Source organism: Canis lupus, chromosome 23, assembly GCF_011100685.1.
Source record: "Canis lupus familiaris isolate Mischka breed German Shepherd chromosome 23, alternate assembly UU_Cfam_GSD_1.0, whole genome shotgun sequence".
NCBI classification, from domain to species: domain Eukaryota; kingdom Metazoa; phylum Chordata; class Mammalia; order Carnivora; family Canidae; genus Canis; species Canis lupus.
In genome coordinates this window covers 10,698,908-10,720,162 of record NC_049244.1, presented here as the reverse complement: position 1 = coordinate 10,720,162, position 21,255 = coordinate 10,698,908, and the positions used below count along the sequence as shown (strand labels likewise).

The following is a 21,255-nucleotide window of genomic DNA, read 5'->3' as shown; positions in this document are numbered from 1 at the left end:
TAGGGGGTGTATTGTCCTACAGTTTGTGGGGTCCTGGATATAGATACAGAGATGCTCCCCTTCTATTCCACTTCATGTCCAGCCCCATCACCAATATAGCTCTCCTGGCTCCCTAGATGAGGGATTGCAAAATTCCACTCCTTGTATGTAGAGAATGAAGGAAAGAGCTGTTAAAATCTTTTCTTGAATTCAGACTGGACCCAGGTGCAAAGCAAAAGCCAAGCTTGTCATCTTTCTCCTGCACTGCTCAGTGCCCATCCCTTCCCATAATGCTGCCTGAACCCTCCTGTGTAATTAGTGGGGGCATAATTAATACATGAGAAGATGCTTTCTAACAGATCTTAGCCAGTGTGTCCTCTTAAAATGGGATGGGAGGCAGAAACTTACAGGCTTCTACATGTCCACCTGAAATGTCTAGTCAGACAATCCCATCATTGTCTCCAGCCACGTGCATTTATATGCTTCTGGGATGGACCAGCCCGTGGAGGAAATCATGGGGTGAAGTTGAGTTCTGGGTGCCTAGAGGGGGTGGGCTTCAGTAATGAGCCAGGAAAACCATGATAGTGTTACTTGTCTCAATAGGAGTATCTTCGCAAGGTGGGTAATTGTATCTTCATAATAAATGTGAAGTATCTGCATAAAGTAGACAATTGGCCAGTGAGACTGACTAGAGGAAGACGCTGAATTTTAAGCAAGTATTTATGAAGCACCTACTGTGTGTCAGGCACTGAGCTGCTATTTCACTTAACTCCTGAGATGTGTATCAAGAACTTCTCATTTACAGGTTGCAACAGGGTTCTGCGGTGGTGAGGTGGCCAGCTGAAGGCCATGGTTACAGACTCAGGTTCGTCTGGCTCCGGAGGCTTAAGGGAAAATCATTCTTATGACAATCTAAAATTTCCTTGCTCTTTTCTTCAGTGTTTCCCAATAGTCTACCCAGCACAGAACCACTTGGTTAAACTTTCTAAGAAGAGTCTTGGTGCCAACCATTTCCTCCACAACCTGGCTCATCCCTACCTCTGCAACCTCATTGTCTGTAGATGGAAATGTGCTCCCCTTTCAAGGCTTTGCCCAGCTGACATGAAGATATTGGTCTCCATGTTCTCTGAAGTTGCTTCTAGGCCTACTGGTCAGGGTCTTATGGTTGGAAGAGCCAACTCTCTCTTAAATGTTTTCCTAATTAATTTTATATGCTTCTGACCACAAGTAGGCACACAGAAGCATCCTTGTCCCCAAATTTGTTTTACTTCTTAAACCCCTTCGATGACTCCCTCATGCCCTCAAACTCCTTAACATAACTTACGAGGACTTCATCATCTGGCCACTGTTATCTCTCCAGCTTTGTTTCCCTCTTCCCTCTTTCCCACTTTTCTTGTGCCACTATATACCTAGTCATGTGAACCACTTAGAGCTCCACAAAAATACTTGTGTGTTGGGGGAGAGTGGTGAGTATTTACATAGTCACTGAGCTCAGCTGTGGAAAAAATGAAACTTAATTTTTCTATAACTGACTCAAATTATTACATGTCCTCTTTTCTGCTCAGCAGTAGAGAAAAGTAATCTTGCAAAAAAAAAAAAAAAGAAAAGTAATCTTGCCAATTCAAGGTAACTTGATTAATGCTGCTTTTTAAAAAAGTATCTTTTTTATTGTGATAAAATATATATAACAAATGTACCATTTTAAGGGTGCCTGCGTGGCTGAGTCAGTTAAACATCTGCCTTCGGCTCAGGTGATGATCCTAGGGTCCTGGGATGGAGGCTGGAGTCAGGCTCCCTGCTTGGTGAAGTGTCTGCTTTTCCCTCTCTCTCTGCCTGCCATTCCCCTGCTTATGCTCTCTCTCTCTCAAATAAATAAAATCATTAACAAAAAATAAATAAAGTGAACCATTTTAACCAGTTTTTTAAAAAGATTTATTTATTTGAGAGAGAGAGAGAGCACAAGCCAGGAGAGGGACAGAGGGAGGGGGAAATTCGACTCCCTGCTAAACATGGATGTGGGGCTCCATGGATGTGGGACCCCATAGATGTGGGGCTCAATACTAGGACCTTGAGATCATGACCTGAGCCAAAGGCAGACACCTAACCAACTAAGCCATCCAGACACCCTCCCCCCATTTTAACCAGCTTTAAGTGTATAGTTTAGTGGCAATGAGTTGTTCACATTGTTGTGCAACCATCAATATTACTCACCTCTAGAACTTTTTCATTATCCCAAACAGAAACTCCATATCCATCAAATAAATCTCCCTGCCCTCAGTGCCTGACAACTACCATTTCACTTCTTGTCTCTGTGAATTGCACTGGTCAATACTCAATGTCTTGGTGACTACTTGGTAACTCAGGGTTCTTCCCTGTTCCTTCTCCCCTGTGTCTGGAAAGATTTACGTTTCTAGGGAGATTCACAGCCTTGCTATTCTGTTGGCATGAATCTTGTCTATAGTTTATGTCCTTGGTCCTGCTATGGCTACTGGTTGACCTGTCCACATACCATCCATGTGTTCACACAGGTCTTGCCAGTCCACTGGCCCTCTCAGCCCTCTACACACTGCCCCAGCTCCAAGAGTTCCAGATGCACACCCAATCCTCACCTCAAACCCTACTTCGAGGGCTAGTTCCCAGGGGCCTGAATCACCGTTTCCTGTCTTGGGCACTTGGATCTTTTCCAGGACTCTTCCAGCAACTCTGGGTTATACCAGGAAGGCCAAAGGTCATTCATCTGCCCCTTGAATACCCTCTTCCTATCTGAGAAATCCATCACTCCCACCCCATTCTCAGAATATCAATCAGGGGTCAGGTAGTAGCTGAGCTAGCTGATTCTCTTACTGCTAGCTGTGAATCCTCTCCATTTGGGCAGAAGAAAGCTATTTCCTTCCAACCTATGGCATACATTTTCTCCTTCTATTTCAGGGCTCTTAACCTTTTGAGAACTCAGAACTTTTTTTTCTCTAGTTCTTACCATGGAAAATTTGAGTTCTCAAGACGATGTTTCTGCTAAGGATTTCTACATTTATTCATTTTTAGAACAACAATTTGTTGAGCATTTACTATGTCCCAGGCAACTTTCTAATCCTAGTGAATAAAAGAGACAAAGATATCTGTCCTCCCCATATAGTCCAGTGGAGAAAGATTGAGAATAAACAAGTTAAGTGAAATAAATGTCAGGTGGTGGTAAATGCTAAGGAGAAAAATAAAGCTGAGGAGAGGGACAGGGAGTATTTTTGTGGAGTTTGGAAGAAGGAAGTCAGAAAAGATCTCACTGAGGGGTGTTACCTGAGTAAAGGAAAGGCAGAGGTGAGGGAAACAGCCCTATCCGCAAACAGCAGATAGCTGGGGGAAGAATTTTCCAAGTTGAGAGCATGGGACGTGCAATGGTTCTGAGCGTTTAGTGGGGTTAATGCATTTGGGGTACAATAGAAAGGACGGTATGATTGCCTTGGGTGTAAGTAAATAGAATGTGAAGTCCAAGAGACAGTGGGGATTAGGGGGAGGGGAGCAGATGATGCAGAACTTTCTAGGTCATTGTAAGGCATGGGATTTTACTCAGTGAGAGGGAAAGCCTTTGTAGGGTATGAGTACAGCAGAGGAGTGGGCCAACAAGTCTTAGATGGAGGGTTACCTACCATACTCAGCCACACTTTCTCTTACCAGGAGACCTTTGCTTCCTCTCAGCCTTGAACCTTCTTCTTTCCCTCCTGGGTGGTCTCACTTTGGCTGGCACTTCTTTCAAGATGCCTTGGAGCCATTTGACCCTCAGTTTGGGATTGGGAGCCCCTCCTATGAGTTCCCATGCAGAATGACCTAGCTCATAGGGCTATTCTGTGACGTTCATGAGTTAGCATGTGTAAAGGTGATTTTAATCTATAAAGTACCATTCAAGCATATCTCCTGCTTTTCCCTCCTTCTTGTTCTTCTTGCTGTTCTTTCTTATTTTCAAACTTCTCTCTCTTCCTTATTTAGCAGAGGTCCTTCATCTGAGGGCCAGTGGAAGGGTAGGCAGCATTTCCTGTGTTTGGGTGTATATGTTCTGGGGGACAAGCTCCAGAGCGTTCATCAGTGTCTCAGGAGTACTTGACCCAAAAGAGGTTAAGAATGACTATAAATTTTCTTGACACAAAAGCAAAATAAGATGGAGGAGATTTTATTCTTTAGCTCTTCATCATTCTCTCTGCCCTGTTTAGTATTTCTAGAACACAGATACAACCTTAAGATGTTAAACCAAACTTTCAAATCTAGATTGAGGCAATATTTGAAATCTAAAGTTCAACCTCAAATCAATCTCTTCTCTCAGAGTTGTTTGTCCCCAGGAAGGCAGCTCCATTACACAGGGCCTCCTTTAAATGCTGGGCAGAGTGAAAGGCCAGGTCCTCTGTGCGGCTCCACTTTCCATAGGGGAGCAGTTGAGGCAAGAAGGTGCTGAGCAGGATTTGCACCAAGGACCAGAAGCACTGTCCCTACAGTCCCTGGAGAACTACCTCCTTGCCTTGTCAGCTGCTCTGCTCAGCATTTCCAACTGCTCTGTCCCAGTGAGAGCTGAGCCTCCTGTGAGAAGTGATCACTATCACTCAGTTTAATTCCCATTTAATATAGCGTCAAGATAAAGACTGAGGATTCGTGAATCCAGCCTGTAATGGGACAGAGCAAATGTGTGAGAATAAAACATCTCCTGACCTTGCCATCAGAGACCACGGTTTTATTTATTTTCTTAGGAGTGGAGTGTCTGGTGGGGTTTTCTGCCCATTCCCCCTTTCTTTGGTGGTGGTTGTTGTAGCTCAGTGGGGCATTAAATTTAGGGAGCTGTCTGATCTGTCATAGCCGGGCTGGCGGGACTGTGGATGATGTGACCCAGAGATATAGGCCTATGAGCTTTGTTATAAATTCTTCAGTCTGCATCTGGAGCCCTGAGGGAGGGCTCCAACCCTAGCATACCCTGAACAAGTGTGGAGTCGTAAAAGCAGTGTCATAATAACACTCACAGAGTGCATTTTGAGGCCTTGACTGCATTTGGGTATCCCCCTTAAAGCAGGTCCCAGGAAGCATCATTGGCTTAGGGAAGTGAGACTGGGAAGGAAAGAAAGCAGATCCAATGTGAGTTAATGAGCAGGTCTCTGTGGGCAAGTTGGGGTTCAGTCCACAGGGGTCCTTGAGAGACGGTGCTCTGGGAAAGGGAAGAAGATGGGATATGTATTCATAAACTATCATGTCTCACTAGTGGGGGGTTGTTCCCTGGGTCGTTTTTAGCTTCTCTGACACCCCACTCTGCTATATCTCCATTGGTTTTCAGTCTACTTTTTGGGCTCCTCCTTACAATATCCATCATTAAATCTAAAAGTGCTTTAGGCTTGGTCTCCCTATTTCCTTAGTTATCTATACCATCATCTTACACTATCTTTTTTTTTTTGTTTTGTTTTGTTTTTTTGTTTTTTTTTTTTTTCATCTTACACTATCTTATCTGCTCCCTTGGCTTTATTTCCACCTGTACACTCATGACTATAATTGCTGGCTTGGGGAGACCACTAGCAGGCCCCCAGACCTGTTTCCCTTTCTTCCATCTTTATTCAGTTGCAGCCAGCCCCTGAGCTTCCTAGCTAGATGCAACATTCTCTACCAGTCTTGTGGCTGGCTATGGCCAACTCTGAGGTTTGACCAAGTTTGAGCCAGTTGGTTGAGAGCAGAAGTGATGTGGTTAAGTCTCAACTTTTGGTTAAGTCCAACTTAAAAACAAGTCATTTGCCTTGGACCTTCCCTCCTCCTTCCTTCCCATGGGCTGGGATGCAGACAAAGCAGTAACCTAGCTTTGTCAATCCCAGTGAGGGCACACTCTGGGGATGGTGGAGGGAATAGATAGAAGAGCCTGGGCCCCTGAATTACCTTGTGGAGCAGAGTCATACCATACTAAAATTTTATTTTATTAAACATCTGTATTTCGAGCTTTGTTACAGCAGGTTAGCCTGTAAATGAAATAATAAACTAGACCAGACTTCTCTTCTGAAGTCCTGACCCATTTAAGCAAATTCAACTCCACATTTCTACTTGGATGACCCTTGATCCCTCAATTAAAACGGAATTCTTGGGGTGGCTAGATGGTGCAGTCAGTTAAGCATCTGACTACATTTTAAAGATTATTTATTTATTTATTCGAGAGAGAGAGAGAGAGAGAGAGAGAGAGAGAGGCAGAGACACAGGCAGCGGGAAAAGCAGGCTCCATGCAGGAAGCCTGATGTGAGACTTGATCCCAGAAGCCCAGGATCACACCCTGAGCCAAAGGCAGATGCTTAACTGCTGAGCCACCCAGGCATCCCAAGCATCTGACTCTTGGTTTTAGCTTGGGTCATGATCTCAGGGTTGTGAGATTAACCCTTGCATCGGGCTCCATGCTCAGCATGGAGTCTGCTCAAGTTTCTCTCCCTCCCCTTCTGCCCTTCCTGCACATGCTGTCTCTCTCTTTCTCAAATATATAAATACATCATTAAAAACACTAAACTCTTAGTTTTCACTCCCTTCCTCCTGTAATGTCCCTCTCCAACATTCTCCTTTTCTGTCAGCATCATGTAGGCTGATTTTCTATATTACCAGGATGTTGGTGTTTATTTTTAATCCCTCCCTTTTTCTAAACTCCACTTCCAATCTATAACACAGTTCCCATTGATTCTATTTTCAAGATATATCACACATTCACTCACTTATATCTTTTCTCCCATAGACATTCTGATGTTTGGTACCTTGAAATAGGTATGTATATATCTTCAAAAAGCACATAGTATTTTTGTATGCAGTTGTTTTGGTTTATAATAGAGATCTCATTCTAACTTTTGTAATCAATATAAAGCTTTCTTAGATTTTATCTACATTACCATATGAACCTCTAGTTCATTATGTCTGTTGCTTCTGTGTGTTTTGTAATGAGTTGGCATCATATTTTGCTTATCCATTCCCCTAATTATGCATGTCTCAGTTATCACAAAACCTCTGCTAGAAAAAAAAATGTTACAAAAAAAAAATCCTCACACATATTCCTTCATGGACCTGAAGGGTGTGAACTCTTCTTGGATGTGTACCTAAGTGGGATTTCTGGGTCACAGACTATAAGCATACTTAAAGAGTACTAGGTTGCTTTCAGGATGGCTGCACCGTTTTTTGTTTTTTTTTTACCTTTAGTCAATAAATGTTCCTTCCCCCAAATATTTGTCCATTATGCTCAAGATATTGGTACTGTCTGACTTTTTAATTTTGCCAATTTCATGGATATATAGTGGTATCTCATAATCATTTTAATTCCATTAATTAGACTGTTAAACAGTTAAGTAAACTAAATCAGTGATTTGGTTAATTGTGTCAGTGTGAGCATCAATTCTCATGCTTATTGGCCATTCAACCTCTACTTCTTTGAATTGACTGTTTCTATTTTTTTTTAAACATTTTTTCCTATTGGGTTTCCTGTCTTATTCTTGTGTATTTGAAGGGAGGCGTTCCTTTTGTCATGGGAACTATCCCAACCAAGTACTGTTCCTGTTTATATTTATGTTTATGAGGATGTTGGTAAAGCTCAAACAAACCATAGGAATGAAGGACTTGCAGTAGTTAATATAGGAGAAGGAGGTGGGAGGAACGAGTCATACAGAAGTGTACCACTTCTCAGAGCCTGCGCTGTGGCCATTAGAACCATAGTCACAGCACAGGGCTGTGCTACATGGACCACCTCTTTGTACAAACCAACCTTCAACAGTTCATTAACAATAAGGGTGTTAGTAATTGTGCACTGAAGAAGTTTTCATTAAATGGTGCTTTAAAATTTTCAGCACTCTATTTGGGAATGCACCATTAAATTGATTGGCCCATTAAAAATCAGTGGTTAAAAATGAGTTCATTGTTAAAACGGAAAAATAATGATAATGATACTGACAGTGACTGAAACAATGGACCATCCTGCTCAAAATCAAAAGAAGCAAGCCATTAACATGTGAAATGTAAGACGTGCAAATGAATTTTCCCACTGTTAGGTCCAATGTTGATGATTTACTTTGAACAAAACAACATCATTAATCATGCTAAAGAAATGTGGTTAGTTTCCATTTCATTCACTTTGGAATTTTTGCTTGTGTTTATAATTTGCAAAATGGTTTTTATAGGTTTTTTTTTTTTTTTAGATTTTGTAACCATGAGAATTTTATAACTATTTTTATGTTTCTACAGTTTAAATAACATTGTAATAAAACTAATTTTGACAAATACTGGAGGTCTGTAATAATTTTTCCATTAAAGTTTGAGAAATGCTGTGTACACTTAGTGTACTGAAATGTTCATGTGTAGATTATAGACTATTAACTGTTTGACAGAGTTAGGGGAATGGTGGTTACCAAAATGAATTAAAAAATATTAGGCACCACAGACAATTCAATTATGTGTGAATTTGAGGGGCAGACCAGAGCAAGGTTAACATATATATAGATTTGTGGCAGCCATTCCACTCTTTTTATAGAGTCTTCCTGTAGAGGCTGGAATGCCAAGAACTATATTTCCTGATTCCCCTACAGGTCAAGTTCTAGATACGATCTAGACTTAGCCTATCAGGTGCATTCACATGAGTGTAGGAAGGCTGAAGCGAGCAAATGTCTAGCTATTGTTCTTTCGGTTGTCAGCATACTTATGGAGCCATATTGGTCTCAGGGTCCAGTCATTGTCTCTAAGGGTGTCAAAAGGCAGGGTGCCGTGGGGCATGCTTCCAATGGTATAGATCATGGCAGATGTGATGGTCTTTTGACTATGGGACTGATGAAGTCCCCAGTGCTCCCTAACTGTAAAAGACAGTTGCTTTTTGGTGGCTCGGCTATTCCCATGATTTTGAGAGTCATTTGGGAAAGTTCAACTTGTTTGTTGAGTACTTCCAGTTATCTTTTAAGCTGTGGGTATCCTATAATAATTCATTCCAGCATAACCTGGCTAGAATAGCTTCTCTTCTTTGCATATAAGACTAAGTGATAAAAAGTCAGACCCCTGTAGAGTGAGATTTTTCTGGTTATTAAAACCAATTTCTGCATAGGGTGTGATCACCTTTTTTGTGCAGAGGGTATGATTTTTCATCTTTGCCACCAGGTAGCCAGAGACTGTGTGTACTCAGTGGCACATGAATAGCACAAGCTGTGGTCCCTGAGTTCAGGGATGGATGAGATGTGGTGGTAGTATCTGTGGCTGGCCAGGGAAGCTTCATGGAAAAGATGGAATCAGAATTGAACTTTTTTTTTTAAAGATTTTATTCATTCATTCATGAGAGACACAGAGAGAGAAGCAGAGACAGAGGGAGAAGCAGGCTTCAGGCGGGGAACCCAAGGTGGGACTCGATCCTGGGACTCTGGGATCACGCCCTGAGCTAAAGGCAGATGCTTAACCACTGAGCCACCCAGGTGCCCCTGAGTTGAACTTAATTAAGGAGTTGAGTCTAGAGAGGAGGCAGGCAGGAAGAGAGAGGACATGGGAGGAGGGGAGAACAGCAGATACAGCATGCAGATGTGGAGGGACAACTTTTGGCCAGATATTGGAAAACCTTGAATACCAGGAAGATGTAATAACACTTCATTGTCTAAACATTGGAGAGCCATTTCAGGTTTTGAGTGGAAGTGATGTGATTGAAGCTGTGCTTCTCACCACAATTCCTTCCCTCAGCCTTCTCTTGGGCATAAAGAAAATGTTTATATGATAAGCTTTTGGAATGAATGGTTATATTTTATGGGGTGAGATTGGGACTGAGATATTCTTATGTGGCCCATTTATTTGGAACTTCAGAAAGTGGGACCCATGGGAAACTTAGCATTGGATAAATCTTACCTGGAAGGAAGGGCAACATCATTCCCAGCAAGCAGCTAGCCCATGTGGTAGCTACTAAAGGAGAAACCAAGCTTCCACACAGGTTCCAAAGAGCTATATCTCAGCTTTGGGCTATGTAAAATAAAAATAAATAAATAAATAAATAAATAAATACATACATACATACATAAATAAAAGAAAAACAAACACCTCTGCAAAGGATGTTGTGCAACTTTAATTTCTCCAAGAGACAACGTGGGAGAGATTTGATTGTAGGACTATACTTTCTCTGAGAAAACAATGGAGGGCGGATGACATTTTTGGAAATTTTGTATTTTCTAAGAATTTTATTTAATTTTTGTGTGGAAACTTTGTGATGGTCTGATGAAAATTAATTTCATTTTTATCTTACTGGTTTGGGGTTCAGCTCTTTGCATCACATTCTCTGATGAACTAGATTGGATGATGTAGCTGGGATACAGAATGGGGGAAAATTCTTAGGTAGTAGGCTTGGGAGTTAAATGAGTGGCCTTTCTTGACCCACTTCAGAGATTTCTCGGGGCAATGCAAATGAAGCATTGTTTATGGAGTGAAAGTAAAGAAGAGAGACCACAAGAATGAAGGAAGAGGTATTCCTGATACTCTGGATTTTCTCCCCTGAGTCAGTTCAGATTTGACTAACAATAGACCTGACTATTAAGCCCAGTGGTTGGGAAAAGTAAAAAAGCGTGGGTAGCTTTCTTTCTTTCTTTCTTTCTTTCTTTCTTTCTTTCTTTCTTTCTTTCTTTCTTTCTTTTTTTAAGATTTTATTCATTTATTCATGAGACACACACACACACACACACACACAGTGGCAGAGACACAGACAGAAGGAAAAACAGGCTCCATGCAAGGAGCCCAACGTGGGCCTCGATCCTGGGACTCCAGGATCACACCCTAGGCTGAAGGCAGGTGCCAAACCGCTGAGCCACCCAAGGATTCCCCATTGTGGGTATGTTTCTAAATGGAGAAATATACTCATGGCCTAATCTCTCACCCATTTTCATTCCTTCTTGGAGGAGGAAACATCAGCCTAACTCGTTAGGTGAGGGTGATCAGTATGGATGCGTGGACAAGGATTTCCTTGCTCCCTCTTGACTCCACCAAGTATCTATGCCACCCTGGATGATCCCACTTCTAGATTCACACTAGACTTGTGCATCTCCCTCCAGGTATCACTGTGTCATGATAACACAGGGAGAAGTTTGACTTCCCAGGGTACCTTATTTTGTTCTATGTAGTCCTTTCTTGGTGACAACTTGATAATTTTCTTTCAATGCATGCACAAATAATGTTAAGCTTCTGTGATATCCAAACTACATGACTAGACTTAACTCCTTCCATTTTTCCTTAAAGATGCCACTAATGCAAAACTAAACTACCTATATATATTTTCTACTGTCCTTGTAATTTTGATTTTGTCTTTTTTGGTGTCAGCCCATTTTGCCTCAGATTATTTATTGTCTACTTTTTTCACAAATATCTTTTTAACCTGAGCATACAGATGCATTTTATAGACATTTTCTTCCCCCTCATTATTGTCTCCAACATCCAGTTTGGAAGGAGGCTCCCTTGTCTTATTTCTTTCAGTGCTCTGTTTTCTTCCTCTTGTTTCCTGGCAGCTGAAAGAGTAAGCACATACATTTCTCTATTCTGCAGTCATATGCACATGTGTGTCCTCTCTTCAGTCTTGGGTCCTGGGCCATGGAGAGTTTTGTCTTGAGCTGAGGGGAAAGACATCTTCCTTGTCCTTGGTACTCAGACATGCTCTCTAGTCTTTTTTTTTCTACAAAGTCCTACATTAGGATTTTAATCCTGAAAATATGAAAACAGTACCTTGTTTTTCACTTGCCCCTGTGTATAAGGGTAAACTCATATCAGAAGCTCACTGAGACAAAGGTAAAATTTGGCATTTCTGGGTTCCCTAACCAGATGTCAGTTAAATCCCATCATGTGTCTGGCAGATGATATTCCTGGGGATGGACTATGGTGGCAAGGGGCAGGAGGCTGCTGGCAATCACTGAGGCACGCAGTGATGAAGTCTCCACTGAAGGTGGTAGTGTGAGAGGAACAGTGGGTATGGGTGTGAGAGACAGTGGGGAAGAATTCGAAGGGCTTCAAATTGGTGATAAAAATTGGTCCTAAGGATGAGCAAGCAAAAATATCAGGAATAGGGAGCAAAAGGATAACTGAAAAGATGAATGACACAGATAACAAAAAAAGGAAAAGATGAAATAAAAATTATGGTTATAGGATAGCAAGAATTTAAGAAAATATATACAAAGATGTTAAAAACAGTTCTGTGGATAAGATTTTAGAACTCTACTTGCTCATGCAACTTCTCTTCAATTGGCACTCCCCAGGTAGATGTGGGGGCTGACACAGGTGTAGGGAAAGTCAACACTAGTTAGTCCAAAAGGGGGAGGCTTTTGAAAGGAGCTAGGCCAATGTTTCCAAATGTCTTCACTGCAGACCAGGTCAGTTGCTCTGAGATTACTATGCTTTCTGAGATCTCTGTGCCCTAATCTATTCTGAAGTAATGTGCAGCTTCAACCTTGTTGTCCTGGTGATGCCTTCCCTGATTCCTCCTGTCTTGTGTTCACCTGAAAGCAGAGCCTGAGCTAAGGGCTCAGGGAGTGACTGCTGGAAGCAGGAGTGAGGGACAGGGAAGAGGAGAAGCTGGTATACAGATGCTTTATGGAGATCTCGCTCCTGGGACTGTGGAGAAGGACCATTCACTGAAAAAGGAGGCAAGTGTCTCTCCAGCCTATCTCTTCCCTTCCTTACCACTGGTTGAGGGCTGCCTTAGGGAATGTCAGTGCCCTTCATTTCTGGATTGAGCTGGAGTGTGTTGACAGCTCTGGGGCAGAAAATGGAAAGACAGTGGTGCTTGAGATAGGTAGGACACAGTCAGCTTGTGGAACTGTCCACTGTAGCTGTGGTTGAAGTCATAAGTGGGATAAAGGGACATGGCAGGGCATCCAACCATATGCCCAGCTAATAACCTCCTCCTCTAGGCCCACCCTTGGCTTGCACCAACCATACCATATTGTACCAGTGCTGGTACTCAACTGATTGGCAAACACAGGTGTCCAAACACAGAACTGAGAACCCTACTCCCTAACCCCATGCCAGCCCTCAGCCTCTCTCTGAAATCTGTGGATGATCTCATAATCTAGCAAATAAAAGTTTAATTTCTGACTAGGTAGGTCCCTGTTCTGTTCTGACTGGTCAGGGACTTGTACCCCATTGGCTGTAAAACATTGTGAATATCACCTCTGATTGTAATCATCTGCCACATGTCTGTCTCTTTCATCAGATTGTGTGCCTTCCTGGAAGGACTGTTTTATTTATTTTTATATTCTCATCACCCAGTAAAGGGCATGCCACATTTGGCAACTCAATACTATAAACAGGAATGGTATCAAAATAAAAAATATCCATTTAATACCAAGGTTACCCAAGGCTTGGCTTAAGTCAGATAATGACTATTGTGCATGTGGCTTATGACTACATTGAACAGTGAATATTTCGAGTCTTACTTTAACCTTGGGCATAATCTTATTCTAAACTGTAACCTAAATCCATTATAAAGCTGGGTTTTCAAGATAATGTCTTGCAAACTTTGGTTCTTTGAGAGTGGATTTGATGTTTAGAAATGACCCAGATTTGCTCAGAGATAAGTCTGGCAAATTCCAGTAGTTTTTCAAAGTGAGAAAGACCTTTTTGGATTATAAATAAGGTATATGACTCTGAAGTAATGAGGTTTTTTTTCTTTTGTTGTTCTAAGCTTCATGGGAATGCATTTCTAAAGAATGAAGTTCAAAAATATTTTCAGCAATGGCAGATTTGTTCAAAATAAGTGCATAGCCACAATGAGATGCCACCTTCAACCCATTAGGATGGCTAAGATATTAAAAAACAACACAACAGAAAGTGACAAGTGTTGGTGAGGATGTTGAGAACTTGGAATCCTTGTACACTGTTGGTGAGAATACAAATGGTGTAGGCACTGTGGAAAACAGTATGGGGGCTCCTCAAAAAACTAAAAATAGAATTACTCTATGATTCAATGATTCCACTTCTGAGTATAGACTCATAGGAATTAAAAGCAGGAACTTGAAGAGATATTTGTATACTATGTTCATAGCAGCATTATTCATGATAGCCAAAAGATGGAAAATAAACCCAAGTGTCTATTGAGGGATGAATGGCTAAACCAAATATGATAAATACATACATTGATGTATGATTCAGCCTTAAAAATTAAAAGAATTCTGACACATGCTACAACATAGATGAACACTGTGGACATTATTCTAAGTGAAGTAGTCACAAAAAAACAAATATTGCATCATTCTGCTTACATGAGGTCCCTAAAGTAGCTTCATAGAGACAGAAAGTAGAATGGTGGTTGCCAGAGGCAATGGCAGGAATGAGTTATTATTTCATGTGTCCAGAGTATCCATTTTGCAAGATGAAATGAGGCTTGTGGATGGATGGTGGTGATGGTTGCACAACAGTGTGAATGACTTAATGCCACTGACTGTACACTTAAACATGGCTAAGATAATAGATTTTATATAATGTGTATTTTTTCACAACTTAAAGAAAAGATATACTTGAAAAATATAGGTGTACAGCTTCCCAAGGTGACTACTTTGAAAGGAAACACATGTTTGGATGTTTAAGTACGTTTAGTACGATCAGTCATAGGAAATTATGGCCACAATTCATCTATAGGTGAACACATACCACATTCCCAAATGCTGAGACACATCATTATTTTCGATGCTTAAGAAGCTATAGACTAGCAAGTGAAGAAAGCAGACCATGATGGCAACATATCCTACTATCCATTTTCTTGCCTTAAAAGTTGCTAAATATCACTTACTACTGTTCATTTCTTCCCTTGAGAAGGTGGTTTGGTATCTTCTCTGGTGCAAGAATGTCATAAGTCAGTGGGTGATTATCACTCCAGAATGTAGAATGACTCAGTAAATCCAACCAGTACATGCTGCTAAAATCAAGAAAAGAGCCAGCTGTACTTCGTGAAGATAAAAACTAGCCACCTAAAATTCAGTTTTCACTGTTAATTTGCATTTGGGTTGCGTGAAAGTAGGCAGAGTCCCTGCTCCTCTGCCTTCTATCCTCTTGGACATTTAGCTTGGTTGGAGACTTATTCCTTAAAATCAAGATTTCTCAAGCTCAGCACTATTGACACTTGGGGTTGGATCATTGTAATAGTGGGCTGCCCTGTGCATTGTAGGATGTTTAGCAGCATCCCTGGCTTCTACTTCCTGGACACCAGTAACAATGTCCCCACCCCCATCCTGTGACAAACAAAACTGTCTCTGGACATTGTTAAATGTCCCCGAGGAGCATCCCCACTCCCACCCACATTGAAAACCACTGCTTAAATGGAGGACAAACCACTCAGCACCTCTTTGAGAATAACATGACTTAAGTGGCAGAGAGCTTTGCCACGTCTACTGTGGCAGTGGAGAGCATTCTGCAAATGGTGTGGTTTTGTCAGATGCTGGAGGGAAACCCAGGCCTTTTACCCGAAGGCCATCCATGCCTCTTGTGGTGAGGAGGCAGCTGTTAGCTGAAGTTTCCTACTCTTCTGTGACTTTAGTGTGGTTTAAGGATGGAGCACAGATTTCAGGGCCATATGGTTCTGGGCTCAGATCCTGCTCTATGGGTAAGTTGCAATCCATCTGAGTGTGGGATTTCTCTATATAAATGGGGATTTCAAGCCCCACCTCATGGAAGAGCTGGGGGCAAAATGATGCATGAGGATATACTAATGACAAATCCTTACTTCTCCATCTTCTCCCCAAACCACCTGAGTCAGTTGTAGCAGACAGACAGTCCTCTGCTCAGGTCCTTTTGAATCCCTTTTACATTTCCATATACCCCTTCCCTAACATTTGTGTGCTTTGCTTTACACAGCAGCTCATGTGACTCTTCAGAGGATTGCCCTTGGGCTATAGGAGCCACTTTGTGTCATGTAGAGAGATAGGAAAGTGTTTGGTTATTCACACCTCTATGTCTCTCTGTGGGCACCAGCAAATTATTCACAGGTGTAGAAATAGGAAGGCTCCATTCCTTCTTTCAAGTTGGGTCAAACTCTCAGGCATAAACTCTAGCACTCATCTCTGGATTCAGGGTAAGGCTAGAACTTTGCCTCAAATCACCCCTGCTGGTCTTCTTCCTGTTTCCTGATGTGCTCCCCATTCTCTTACTCAGTTTCTCCTGGGAGCACTTCTTGTGTCAGTTGCTTGTACAAGAATCATCAACTCAAGGCCTCTTCTGGGGAACTGGGTAGTCTCCAAAAATGGCCTCCATCATTTCCTTCCTTCCCTATGCATGTTTTTCCTTACATTAAGAGGTAGATTCTAATTTCCCTCCCTTGAATCTGGGCAGGACTTATGACCTGCTTACCCAATGGCAAGCAGCAGAATGATGATCTGAGCCTGCTGAGACTAGAGGCCCAGCAGCTGCTACATGGGTCTCTTGCGCCCTGTTTGAACCCAGCCTCCATGCTGTGAAAACCCAAGCCATATGAAGAGGACACTTGTAGGTACCCCAGTCATGGGCTCCATTTGAGCTTCCCACCTGTAGCCACCATTGATCACCAGCCATTAGGGAGACATCTTGGATGACCAGCCCAGCTGAGCCTTCAGACAGCTCCAGCTGCCATCTGACTATCACTGCATGATGGACATCAAGTGAGAGCTACCCAGCTGAGCCCAGCTAACTCACAGACTCATAAGAGATCATAATAAACTGCTTTAAGCCATTAGTTCTCTGGATGTTTGTTTCACACCAATAGATACCTATAACAGGAACTGGACAGAAGACTCCAGTTAGAAGGATATTCTGCCAGAGGACATAAGATTGAGTAGGGATGTGCTCACCTGCCCCACTGGGCTAAGAACATTCTCAGGGCAGCTCTGCACGGGTGAAAGGGAGCGGGAAAGTTGCCAGCTACCTTAGAGATGTTGTGATGTACAGGTAGGATGGGTCCTAGTCTATTGTTTCCTCCCTGCAGGAAGGAGTAGGAAGTGAGACACTGTGTTCCTTGTGTGTTTCTCTCTGCTGAATCTCCCAGCAAGATGTTTATGTGTAGCTCCTTCCACAGCTCAGCTAATTAGCTGCTATGGAGTCTGATTAACTACTTGCTTTCTAAAAATGGGTCTGTGAAAATGATACTTCCCTGTTCAAGAGTTTTATTGGCTTTGTGAGATGCTAGCACTTCATGACAATCTCAGGCCCAAACCCCAATGATGCAAAGATAAATATTCTCCCAAAATGAGGTGTTGTTAGCTATGCTGGACAATCAATCTGCACAAGTCACTTGCTCAAGCTGCTGTCTCTCTGCCTGTGTCCAGGGGTGATGCAAAGTGAGTTAAGTTTTAAGCTGCTATTTACAATGTAGTCAGGGATCTGATCAGAAAGTAGGCAAATAGAGTAGAGGAGTGGATATGAGAGGGGGTCCTCCTAGGTGAGGTTTTGGGGACCAGGGAAGATGACTCACTTGACCTTGACTAATCTTGTGTGTGTGTGTGTGTGTGTGTGTGTGTGTGTGTGTGTTATGTGTCAGGGGTTGGGGTGGATGTGTGGGTGTGTAACAAAACAACAAGAAGTAATGAAAAACTGCAACAAAAAGAGTTTCTCTTCACTCTTTCATACCTACTAATGGCAGGACATATGCTATAGGATCAGAGGAATGGAGGCTCACTCTTTCTCTTCCCAGTCCAAAGAGCCAAGCAACTCAGATTTGTCATTGGTAGAGATGGTGCTGGCTCATTCCATTGTCCTCTGGCTTCTGAAATCACAGGTCTTGGGAAGAAGATAATGAGTGAGGGGAATTGGAGATCAGATTGAACTTCTCCCTCACCTCAGGTTCTCCATCAAAGTGCACCTCAACCCCCAGACCAACTTTGTCACAACCTAGTAAGGAAAATGAGAACTTGAACCAGAAGTGCTTAGCTTTGCTCATACACCAGGATGAGATTAAGTCTAACTGAGCCTCCAGGGGTAGAAGGTAATATAGTCATTACACTTCACAATTCAAAGAGCATTATAATAATCCATGTGAACTGTAGTTAGGCAGTACACAACTTGTGCAGCTATGCTTAGTGGCCCAGGTAGAAAAGGAAGCAGTATGGACTTCTGTAAATGGCGCTGAGCTAGGGCCTAGAAGTTGGTTCCTAATATTCCTCAAAACTGCTTGATCATGCCACTGTACTACCAAATAGCTTCTTTTTTTAAAAAGATTTTATTTATTCACTCATGAAAGACACAGAGAGAGGTAGAGACACAGGCAGAGGGAGAAACAGGCTCCACATAGGGAGCCCGATGTGGGACTCGATCCCAGGTCTCCAGGATCACACCCTAGGCTGAAGGTGGCACCAAACCACTGAGCCACCTGGGCTGCCCTACCAAATAGCTTCTTAACAAAAATTCTTAATAGAATTGCTTCATGTTCTATTACTTAAAAATTCTTAATAGTGCTTCATGTCCATATTACTTCTGTATTCATCCCCAAAGTTTCATCACTTACCCTGCTCCAGTCACACTGGCCTTCATGCTGCTTTTCAAATATATCAAGTGTCTGTCTTTCTTGGGGCTGTTTCCCTTCTACCTAGAATGCTCTTCCCACAGGTGTCTGCATGGACACTTTATTCTCGTCCTGTGCTCAAATATCAGCTCTTCAAAGAGGCCCTTTCTTTATCACCCTGTCCAAAACATTGTCCCAGGCACTCTCCACTTCCACCCCAGCTTGGGTTTATATCACAGCACTTATCATCATTAGAGAATATCCTGCATTCTCTTTGTGAAGGGCAGAGTCTTTGCTCTGTCTTTATCTTTAATCCTGAGAACAGTGCCAGGAATAGAATAGAGGTCCTCAAAATATATTGGATAAATAAGTGAGAAAATGTTCCTCAGGTCTGCCAATTGTGTGCTGCAACGAGTCATTTGGTCCCTTTGAGTAGCCCATCTGTTCCGTGAGGAGATAACAGGACCTTCTGCCTCTGCAGTCATGGCTGGGCACTTTGCTTCTCCTCTTTTTGGGGCAAAGGACAATACAAAGATACTAGACCCTGCATAGGATGTATGGAAGGATCTAGGAGTGGAGGAAAGAAACAGCAGGAATAAAGAGATGGAGAGTGAGGGATGATGTAGAAAATGCTGGCTCAAGCTGAATTCCAGGCCAGATGGCATAAAAATGTCCTCCATGTTGGCTGTCAAAAGCAGGCAGAAAAATCTCACCAGGAAGTGTGGAATCCAGCTTGGGCATGAAGGGAGGTTCAAAGGCTCCAGAATGACCAAGGTGGTGGACAGTTGCACATGGATTCCACAGATCCAGTACTGAATAACACTGAATCACATTATGATAATTATGTCCTTATCAGTACTCCCACTGATACGTGAAGGAGAAAGTCTCCATCAGACAGTGGTAAGCTTTATTCTCTCTTTTTAATCTCCCTTTGCAGTGAAGAGGCCATGAGCCTTTGGCTCAGAGCCTGAAGCAGGCAACATTTCCAGATAGAGTTTAGTAATTCTGTTTGCTTGTAATTATTTTTTGTAATTACCATCCATTTATGGCAAATGATACTGAATCCCACTTCTCTTGGAAAGCTGAAAGGTCTGGCAAGCCCAGATCTTCTTTCCCTCACAGCCACAATTTACTGGGATGAGGAGCGGCCCCCCACTTTTGTTGGACAGTTCTCCAGAATCACCCCCACCCACAGCTACCACCTCATTCACTTTATAGAGAAACAAAGGCTGAGATTAAGGGTTGGCCCCAGTCATATAGAATAGAATATGTCTGGGATTAGAGCTCAGGTTTGCTGTCATCCATTAGAGGAGGGATTATTAATTATGCATGGGCATCAGCATCACTAGAGTAGTTTTTTAAAAAATGCATATCTAAATTGTTTAGAAGCCCTCCAGGTGTTTCTGATAAGCACTGCTTGATTGGTTTATATTGTATTGGCCTGTAATAAAGAGATGTCAAGGTTTGGCTACTCACTGGTACCATTTCTTTATGGACCTGTTAGGTTTCTCTGATAGTAAGCAACAGAAAGTAACATTTATTAGTTTAATTAAAAAAATAACTCATTGGAAGGATGTTGGGTAGTTGATAGAATCACAGAAAAAGCTGATCAAATGGGCCATGGGAATCAGCAGGGCCAGGAGAATCAGCAGATCCATGAAAATCTTAGTAAAAACTGGTGAGCTCTCTTCTTTGGGATCTTTCCATGAGATGTCTCTATCTCTCCGCTCAAAATTCTAATTTCTAGAAGAACCTCAATGTTCTCAGTTGAGCTATGTTCCTATCTCTTGGCCAAATGAGGTGGTGGGACATTTTGACCCATCAGGACCCCAGAAGAAAAACTGAGTTCTGTTAGCAAGGAAAGAGGGAGAGATGCTGGGAAGATGTAAACAGTAAGTGCCTACCACATTTTGTGAGGATCTCCTCAGATACAACTGAAATTATGTAACAGTTTCCATTTGGCTTGTTTTAGGAGCTCAGGATGGAGGGTTAATTTCCTATCTACAGATGGAAGCTTGAGTCTTTGAGATGATGAGATATAATTAGATTTTCAGGGGGGAATCCTTGATTGACATTTTAATGGAACCTAAGTTTCTTGACTTTTCTCTGACTTTGGAACTGATTTTCTTGTAGGTTGAGGAGACAGAACCAATCACTCCATTTGGAAGTTTTAGTTTTTTGAGCCTCAGGTAAGGAGATTTTTATTTTGAGCCTTGCTATGGTTCTCAGAACCTGTGCTAAACCAGTAACAGAATTGTATATTTCAGGGGATGAGCCCTTAGCTGGTGGGCCCAGATGCTTCCTGAATTAGGAATAGCCTACTTTTGGGGATGAGAAATGGATCTAAGCATTTTCAAGTTGAGTTTTGTGTGTGATGCTGGATCTTGATTTTGGCACATCATTTACAACTAAACCTATGTGACTAATCTTGTTTCCTTTTTCGCTTAGGCTGCCAGGATATCTTCAATTATACCAACTGGGCAGGACTTTGTTGAGATTTTTTTCTTCTCAGTTCTTATATCCTGTCCTAATTCCTATGTTTTCCTGTTTCTGTTGCTTATTGCACTATTTTATTATGTGCATTTACTACTACCACCTTCATTCCCTTTGTGGAGAAAAACTGAGTAGAAATATCATGACTCTCATCTGATGGTTAATAGCTGGGCGTTCTCAGGAAAGACATTCAAAATCTTTACACTTCAATTGTCTATAAAACACCCTGCCAACCTCACTGGGCAGTTTTAAGGGTCAAGTGAGTTGATGTGTATGAGAAGGGTTTGTTCTGCAATATAATCCTACAAAGTATTATTAGGCGTTGTAGCAGCAGCATGATTAAGGGTAATATTTGG

General features: G+C 42.1%; 1 long non-coding RNA gene across 3 annotated transcripts in view; it reads left to right on the top strand.

Moving 5' to 3' along the window:
* Positions 1 to 21,255, top strand: part of LOC111091974 — an 81,278-nt gene that overhangs the window by 16,955 nt on the left and 43,068 nt on the right. Inside the window, exon 2 of one of the 3 annotated variants that reach the window (XR_005376691.1) lies at positions 20,540 to 20,595. The exons of the other annotated variants lie outside the window; for them this stretch is intronic. This is a non-coding gene — a long non-coding RNA (uncharacterized LOC111091974). The remainder of the gene's footprint in view (positions 1 to 20,539; positions 20,596 to 21,255) is intronic. 3 annotated transcript variants of the gene reach the window in all.